The following is an 8,097-nucleotide window of genomic DNA, read 5'->3' as shown; positions in this document are numbered from 1 at the left end:
TGGTCAAATCACTGAATATGTGTAAGCCTCAGAACAATGAGTGTTATCTAATGGTTAATCACTAACAATTCGAAGGTGCTTATTTCAGAAACACAGATACTTCAGTACAATCCTTTCTTGTGATAAAAATGCTAATAAGGGGAGCACTGGTCACAAACACATTTACACAGAAACCAAGACACACACACATATCAAGGCACATAGTTTAATATTTGCCTTACAAAACTGATTTAAAACTATTTATTTCTATAGCATCTGATACAGAATACTTACTGGGCAATTTCAGAAGAGATAAAATAAAGGGGGAAGCCAAGAAACAATCGTTGCACCAAGCTGGTAAGAACAAGAATATTTCAAGTCTATTTATGGTTTATGTATCGTCTCAGAAGTTTAAGTGTACACTTTCAATGACCACAGTAACTAAATGTTATTTGACATAATAAAACAGCTCCATAATTTCTTCCTATAATGAGTAGAACTCTAGCAGTTACCATAAATGGGTAATTGGATACATAATATATGTTTTAGGACTCATCTCTTTAAAGTCATCCACAAAAGTCCACTGCTTTTGTGAGCTTGACATGTGCTTGATGGAAGCCTTTTAAATGACATTTTGCTCACTTTCTTTATCAGACACAATTCATTAGTTGCTTTGTATTTGCAAAAGCAGAAAAGCTACCTTATGAATGGGATTAGAATTGGAATTTAGAAAAAAGATTTTACATTGTTTATTAATTTCCTCCATGTGAAATTTATTTCCTTGTAACTCCCACACTTATCCTTTGTGCAGCCATAGTGGAATGTATTCCTTTTCCACATTTTATAGGCACAACAATACAATGATATACACTTTGGTTAAGCAATTGCCGTTTTTTTTCCATTTTAAAATGGGAATTGTGTCCCTTTCCATTTAAAAATGGAAATTTATTTTTAAATTACACTATCAGGCAAATATCTAGTATTTCAGGTTGTGTAGTATCCTTTGGGTTTTTTTTTTTTTAATGCAGATTAGAGTATAGTTTACTGCTTCTTGTCCTGGCCAACCAGTGCTTAATGCACTTTGTCACGATCTTTGACATGGTACCAAAGAAAGTAGGCAAGTCAAGAGATCAATCAGAGAAGGAGACAGTAAAAGAGAGGCTTTCAAAACACCAGACATCCTAAGGTGATAGTGTCCATGCCCTCAGAGGAACAACACTAGAAGCATGACATTGCAGGGAAGGACATTTCAGTAAAATATGAAACAGTCCTTCTTCATCACTCAATAAATGACCAGGCACACAATGACAACAAGCCTCCTAATTTGGGGGAGAGGGCAGACACAGTGTTCAGATTTGCTACAATACATTGCCTAAAATGCTGAAGTTTTACCACAGAATATATGAGACACTCAAAGGAATAGCAAGTGTGAACTCTACAAAAGAGAAAAGCAGACCCCAAAAATTCTTTGTGTTTATTCCAGTTGTAGGCATTTCTATAATATATAAATATTTTAAAGACACAATCCCATTTTTAAAAAAAGAAAAATAACATAGCAGCCAAGTTCCCATTGAATAAAAAATATCAACAAAGTGATAGGTATATGAAAATATAAACACTGAAAAAGTTATTAGAATGGCATTTTAAAGACTTCCATCAAGCATATTCCAAGCTCATAATAGCATTGTACTTCTGTGGATCAGTTTAAATAAATGAGTTCTAAAACTTTTGGCATTGGAATTCCAATAACTATAAGGCAAAATGCTCTGGAGGGGCTCAGGAATAGATTGGTATTGTCAGAAGACAGAATCTCCACGGTTAAAACAATGGGAACTGTGAACATAGAGCAGAGAGATAAGGAGCTGGAAAAGCATTGGAAGAAATAATGGTTGAAATATTTTTAACATATTCGATGATAAATATCAATGTGCTCATCCAAGCACAATGAAATCTGAGTAAGTACAATGAAATATACAACCAGATCCATCTTGGTAAAAGTTATGAAGGACAGAGAAAATCATAAAACCCACAAAGGGCAAACAACTCATCATGGAAAAGAGAAACCTGGTAACATGAAGAGCTGCCTTGACATCACAAACTGTCAGGGCCAGAAGGGAATGGGATGGAATACTCAGAGTGCTAATAGAAAACACTGTCACCAAGAATGTTATATCTAGCCAAACTATCTTTCAAAGTGAAGGTGACAAAAGATATTCCCAAATTTCAAAAAAACAAAACAAACACAAGGGATCTGTTGCCAGCAGACCTACCTTAACAGTATCAGTCAAGTAAATTGTTCATGTTGAAAGCAATTTGACTTCAGGCAGTAATTTGATAACCTCCTTTAATGTATCATGGGTGCAAGGAATTAAGTAATTCTGAAAGACTGCATGAATGCATATTTTGTTTCCATAGTTGATTAAAAAGGAAATTGTGCCCTCGCTGGTTTGGCTCAATGGATAGAGCATCAGCTTGTGGACTGAAGGGTCCTGGGTTCAATTCCAGTCAAGGGCATATGCCTGGGTTGCTGGCTCAATCCCCAGTGGGAGGCGTTCAGGAGGCAACCAATCAGTGATTCTCTCTCATCATTGATGCTTCTATCTCTCTTTCCAGCCGATCAATGATTCTCAGTCATCATTGATGTTTCTGTCACACTCTCCATCTCCCTTTCTCTCTGAAATAAATAAAAATATATTAAGAGAGGAAAAAAACGGCAATTGCTTAACCAAAATGTATATCATTGTATTGTTGTGCCTATAAAATGTGGAAAAGGAATACATTCCACTATGGCAGCACAAAGGATAAGTGTGGGAGTCACAATGTATTTCAGTAAGATGCTTTAACAGATGTAACCTCAACGTGCAGGAGCAAATGAAGAAAACCCAGAATCATAAATAAGGAGTCTAATATAAAAGAACATTGTAAATATATACTTTCTATTCATTCTTCTCTTAATTTCTTCAGAGGACACACAGTTATATAAAAATAAGTATAACACATAACTTTATATCATAGACATATTCAGCACCATTGTTCCCTATTGTCAGCAGTTTTAATTGGCCCAGTTTCTGTTATTTATGGTCAATCACAAAAAATATATATATCAAATGGAAAATTCCATAAATAAATAATTCATAAGTTTTAAATTATGCACTATTCTGTGGAACATGGTGAATCTCATGCCATTCCCCTATATCATGCCCAGAACTTAAATAATCCCTTTCTCCAGCTTATACCCGCTGAGTACACTACCTGCCTTTTTGTCACTCAGTAGTCTTTTCTGTTATTACACGAGTAAGCACTGTCATGGTATCACAGTGCTTGTATTTAAGTAAACCTGATTTTACTTCATACTGGCACCAATAGACAAGAATAATGATGCTGGCAGTTTGGATTTGCCAAAGGGAAAGCAAAAAAATTATCATAAGTATCTATAGGAATGTTCATAATATATTTAGGGCTTGGGACAAACCACAGTTTCAAGCATCAATCCACTGGGGGATCTTGGAATGGATCCCTCAATAATAAGGTGGGCCTGCTGTGTAATAATAGCACAAAAAGGGGAAAGAGGTAAAAGAACTATATTGGATAGGCTGTTCAAGAACTCTCTGAAAATTATTTAGAATCTATCTGAAGTGGATTCTAAAATGATCAATTTTGGTAGTTACAAAACTCTGAATATAAATTTTAAAGACTCATTGAATTTCACACTTTATATAGGAAAAATGTATTGTATGCTATGCATTTGCTAAAATAGCTATCTGAACTACAAATAGTAAGAGATTAAGGAAGATTTAAAGCAATGGAAAGATATTTATGGGAAGAAAGTTTTGATTCTTACCATATTATAAACTTCTCCCCTCAACTGCTATTTTGATTACCTTCCGCTAATCTTAGTATACTTTACATACTTGATTCTTCTGTCTTGGTGTTTCTTACTTATACCTATTGGAGAAAGACCAGGGCAGGTAAAATATATTGGCTAATGTTGCCCAGTGTTGTGTTGAAGCTTTCACAAAATCTTTCTAATCAATTAGTGAAGATTTGTTCTGCACAAAATGAGCTATTTGTTTAGTTTGTTATTGATACCCCAGCTGGATCACTCTCTGTAAAGAAAGTGGTATGGTATGTATTGGCTGGCAGAGTCATAGTGTAACCTTTTATATTTTTTTATGGGCTCAGGCATTACTTCAAAGCAAGAAGTCTGCTGTGCAGTGTCAGGACCATGAGATCTTTCCAACTACACTTGCAGGATCCACTAGAACTGACTTCCACTCCATACATTGTTGGCCCTGAAGTCCACTCTAGTTCACCAATCAAATTTATCCCTCCCACAATACTAATTTCTATTTAAAACCTTCCATGCATTTTTATGTCACTGGAAAAACTTAATAGTTGCTAATTATAGGAAAAACTTTGAATCATATAAAAACTCTGGTGGAAATGGATCCAACCAGTACCATGGTACTACTGCAAACTTATAACCATTTCCTTCTTGCATGTCACAAAGTCTTCATGCCAAAGGATCCTCAGAAAACATTTTTCTCAATCTAATCAATGTCTTTTTGTTCTCTTAATCACTGACATCTATATGGTTTACAGTTATAAAACCTAAAGGGAAATTAAAATTTTCCCTATTGAGTCAAGTATTTCTGTGACTATACAATCTATTCTTTGCAGCTTGCCCTGTGGTAAGAATCAAATGGACAAACAGTGTTGTTCTACTTCATGAGGTACATCCTTAAGAAAAAGTGTGTACATTTAATATAATCCTGGAAGTAATTTTATTATCATAACTTCTCTGGGATGATTTCTATTTGCATAAGAGAGAATTTGCATAGAATAAGCACTGTTTGAGGAATTATGTGGCATAACTTCTAAAATGTATTTCAATTTTGTCATTTTCTATATATTTGATTTTGGATAAGTCACTAAACATCTCTAAACATCAGCATAATATGGCTGATATCCTTGCTTCATCTATTCCAATTTAAGTTTTTGTGAATCTGCAATCCAGATATTTAATATAATGCTTTTCTTAAAAAAAAATAGCAATACATGCTCATTACACCCAATATACATACACTCATGGAAACATATATTCCTATATAAATTATTTACATGTAAATGATCATATGGTGTGTTTTGAAATCTGTTTGTAATGCAGAAATCCCAGCAGATGCAATTGCACATGGCACAATAAAGGGACAACTCAAGCCACAATCAATGAAACTCCTTGGTAAGAAGAATTAATTATAAAATCTGATATTTCAGGTTTTTTATCCTCTTTTGAATTGAATTAAGTGTGTATATTTAAGAACAAAAGTATCCACAGGTTATTATTACATAGAAAAAAAGATTGATGCATACCCTTCTTTAATTAGTTAAATTCTTACATTAAGTACAGGCATACTTTGGAGATACTTTGTGTTTGTTTCCAAGGCATTGCAATAGTGTGACTATCACAAAAACAAGTCACATGAAATTTTTAGTTTCCAAGAGTGTATAAATGTGATGATTACTCTATATTGTAGTCTAGCCTGTGTGCAATTGTATTTTTTCTACAAAAGAAAGCAATGCACATCTTTAATATAAAATACTTTAGGCTAGACTGCTAATAATCATCTGAGCCATCAGTGAATTGTAAACTTTTTGCTGATGGAGGGTCTTACCTCAATGTTGATGGCTGCTGATGCCATCCAAGAAGTGGTTGCTGTAAGTTGGGGTAGTTGTGGCAATTTCTTAAAATAAGACAACAATAAATGTGCCACATCTATTGACCCTTCCTTTCATGGATGAGTTCTGTGTAGATAGCAAGGCTGGTTGGTATCATTATACCCACAGTACAACTTATCTTAAAATTGGAGTAATACTCACAAAAGCACTTCTTATTTTATTTTGATACTATTATGTATTAAAATGATTGGGGTAACATTGGTCAACATGAACTTATATGTTTCAGGTGTGAGTTTTTAGGTTACAAGATCTGTATATTGCACCATGTGCTCACCACCCAAAGTCAGATCTACTGTCACCTTATATTAGGACCTCTCCCCCTAACACTCTGCCAACCACCACACTGCTGTTTGTGTTCATGAGTTTCAGTTTTATATCCCACATATGAGTATAATCATATGGTTCTTAGCTTTTTCTGACTGACTTATTTCACTTAGCATAATATTCTCAAGGTCCATTCAGGTTGTTGCAAATGGCACTATTTCATCCTTTCTTGTGGCTGAGTAGTATTCCACTGTGTATGTGTACCACATCTTCCTTATCCAGTCCACTCTCATGGGACACTGTGTGTGTTTTTTTCATGTCTTGGCCACCATGAATAATGTTGCAATGAACATAGATGTGCACTATCCTTGTGAGTATAAGATTTCAAGATTTTCGGGTATATACATATGGGCATGACCCATATGCTGGGTCATATGGTAACTCTACTCTTAATTTTTTGAGGAATTGCCAGAATGCTTTCCATAGCTGTTATATCCATCTACATTTCCACCAGCAGTGAATGAGGGTTCCCTTTTTCCACAACCTCTCCAACACTTATTATTGCTTGTGTTGTTGATAATGGCCACTCTAACAGGTGTAAAGTGGTGTCTCATTGTAGTTTTTATTTGCATTTCTCTAATTTCCAGTGATGTTGAAAATCTTGGCATATATCTATTGTATGTTTGTACATCTCCTTGGGAGAGGTGTATTTTTAGGTCCTCTGCCCACTTTTTGATTGGGTTATTTGTTTGGTGTTGAGATTTATTAGTTCTTTATATATTTTGGAAATTTTTTGGAGCTACTGTTTGCAAATATCCTCTCCCATCTGGTTGGCTACCTCTTTGTTTTGTTGTCAGTTTCTTTTGCTGTGCAGAACCTTTTTAGTTTGATATAGTCTCATTTATTTTATTTTACTTTTATTATTTTTCATTTGTTTTTTTTAATTCTAAAGTATTACATATGAATCTTTTTCCCCCCATTGACCTCTCCCCACTCATTATCACCCCCCCAACACATGACCTCACCCCACCCCACACTGTCTGTATCCATGGGTTATGCTTATATGCATACAAGTCCTTTGGTTGATCTCTTACCTCCCCCACACAGTTCCCCTCCACCCCCTCTGCACACACACAGGTTGGGTGTTCCCCCTGAAGTAGGATGTTCTGTTCCATGCTTCTATGCCTCTGGATCTATTTTAGTTCATCAGTTTATGTTGTTCATTATATTCCACATATGAGTGAGATCATGTGATATTTTGCCTTTACTTCCCTTGCCTTTGGGATCAAGGTTATAAAATATTCTGTTACCAAGGTCCATAAGTTTGGTACCTGTATTTTCTTCTATGTAACTTATTGTTTTGGGTCTTATATTTAGGTCTCTAATCCATTTTGAATTAATTGTTGTACATGTGGACAAACTGTAGTCCAGTTTCATTTATTTGCACGTGGCTTTCCAGTTTTCCCCAGTACCATTTATTGAAGACAACCTTTACTCTATTGTGTATTTCTTCCTCCTTTGTCAAAATTATCTGTCCATATACATTTGGTTCCATTCTGTTCCATTGCTCTGTGTGTCTGTTTCTCTGCCAATATCATGCTATTTTGATTATCAGCTCTGTAGTATAATTTGAAATCAGGTAGCATGATACCTCCAGCTTTGTTCTTTTTTCTCAGGATTGCTTTGGCTATTTGGGGTCTTTTGTGATTCCATACAAATCTGATGATTTCTCCTTCTATTTCCTTAAAAAATGCCACTGGGATTTTGATGGGGATTGCATTAAATCTGTATATTGCTTTGGGTAATATGGCCATTTTAACTATGTTGATTCTTCTAATCCATGAACATGTGATACTTTTGCATTTTGTTGTGTTTTTCAATCTCTTTGAATAATGCTTTGTAATTTTCAGTATATAGGTCTTTAACATTCTTTGTTTACTTCTAGGTATTTTATGCTTTGGTTGCAATTGCAAAGAAATTGTTTTGTTCTTTTATCTTTCTGAAGTTTTGTTGTTAGTATAAAGAAAGGCAATAGATTTTTGCACATTAATTTTGTACCCTGCAATTTGACTGTATTTGTTTATTGTTTCTAATAGTTTTTTTGTGGGGTCTTTAGGT

Source organism: Myotis davidii, unplaced genomic scaffold (genome assembly GCF_000327345.1).
Source record: "Myotis davidii unplaced genomic scaffold, ASM32734v1 scaffold1049, whole genome shotgun sequence".
In the NCBI taxonomy this organism is placed as follows: Eukaryota; Metazoa; Chordata; class Mammalia; order Chiroptera; family Vespertilionidae; genus Myotis; species Myotis davidii.
Note: the sequence above shows the minus strand (reverse complement) of the source record.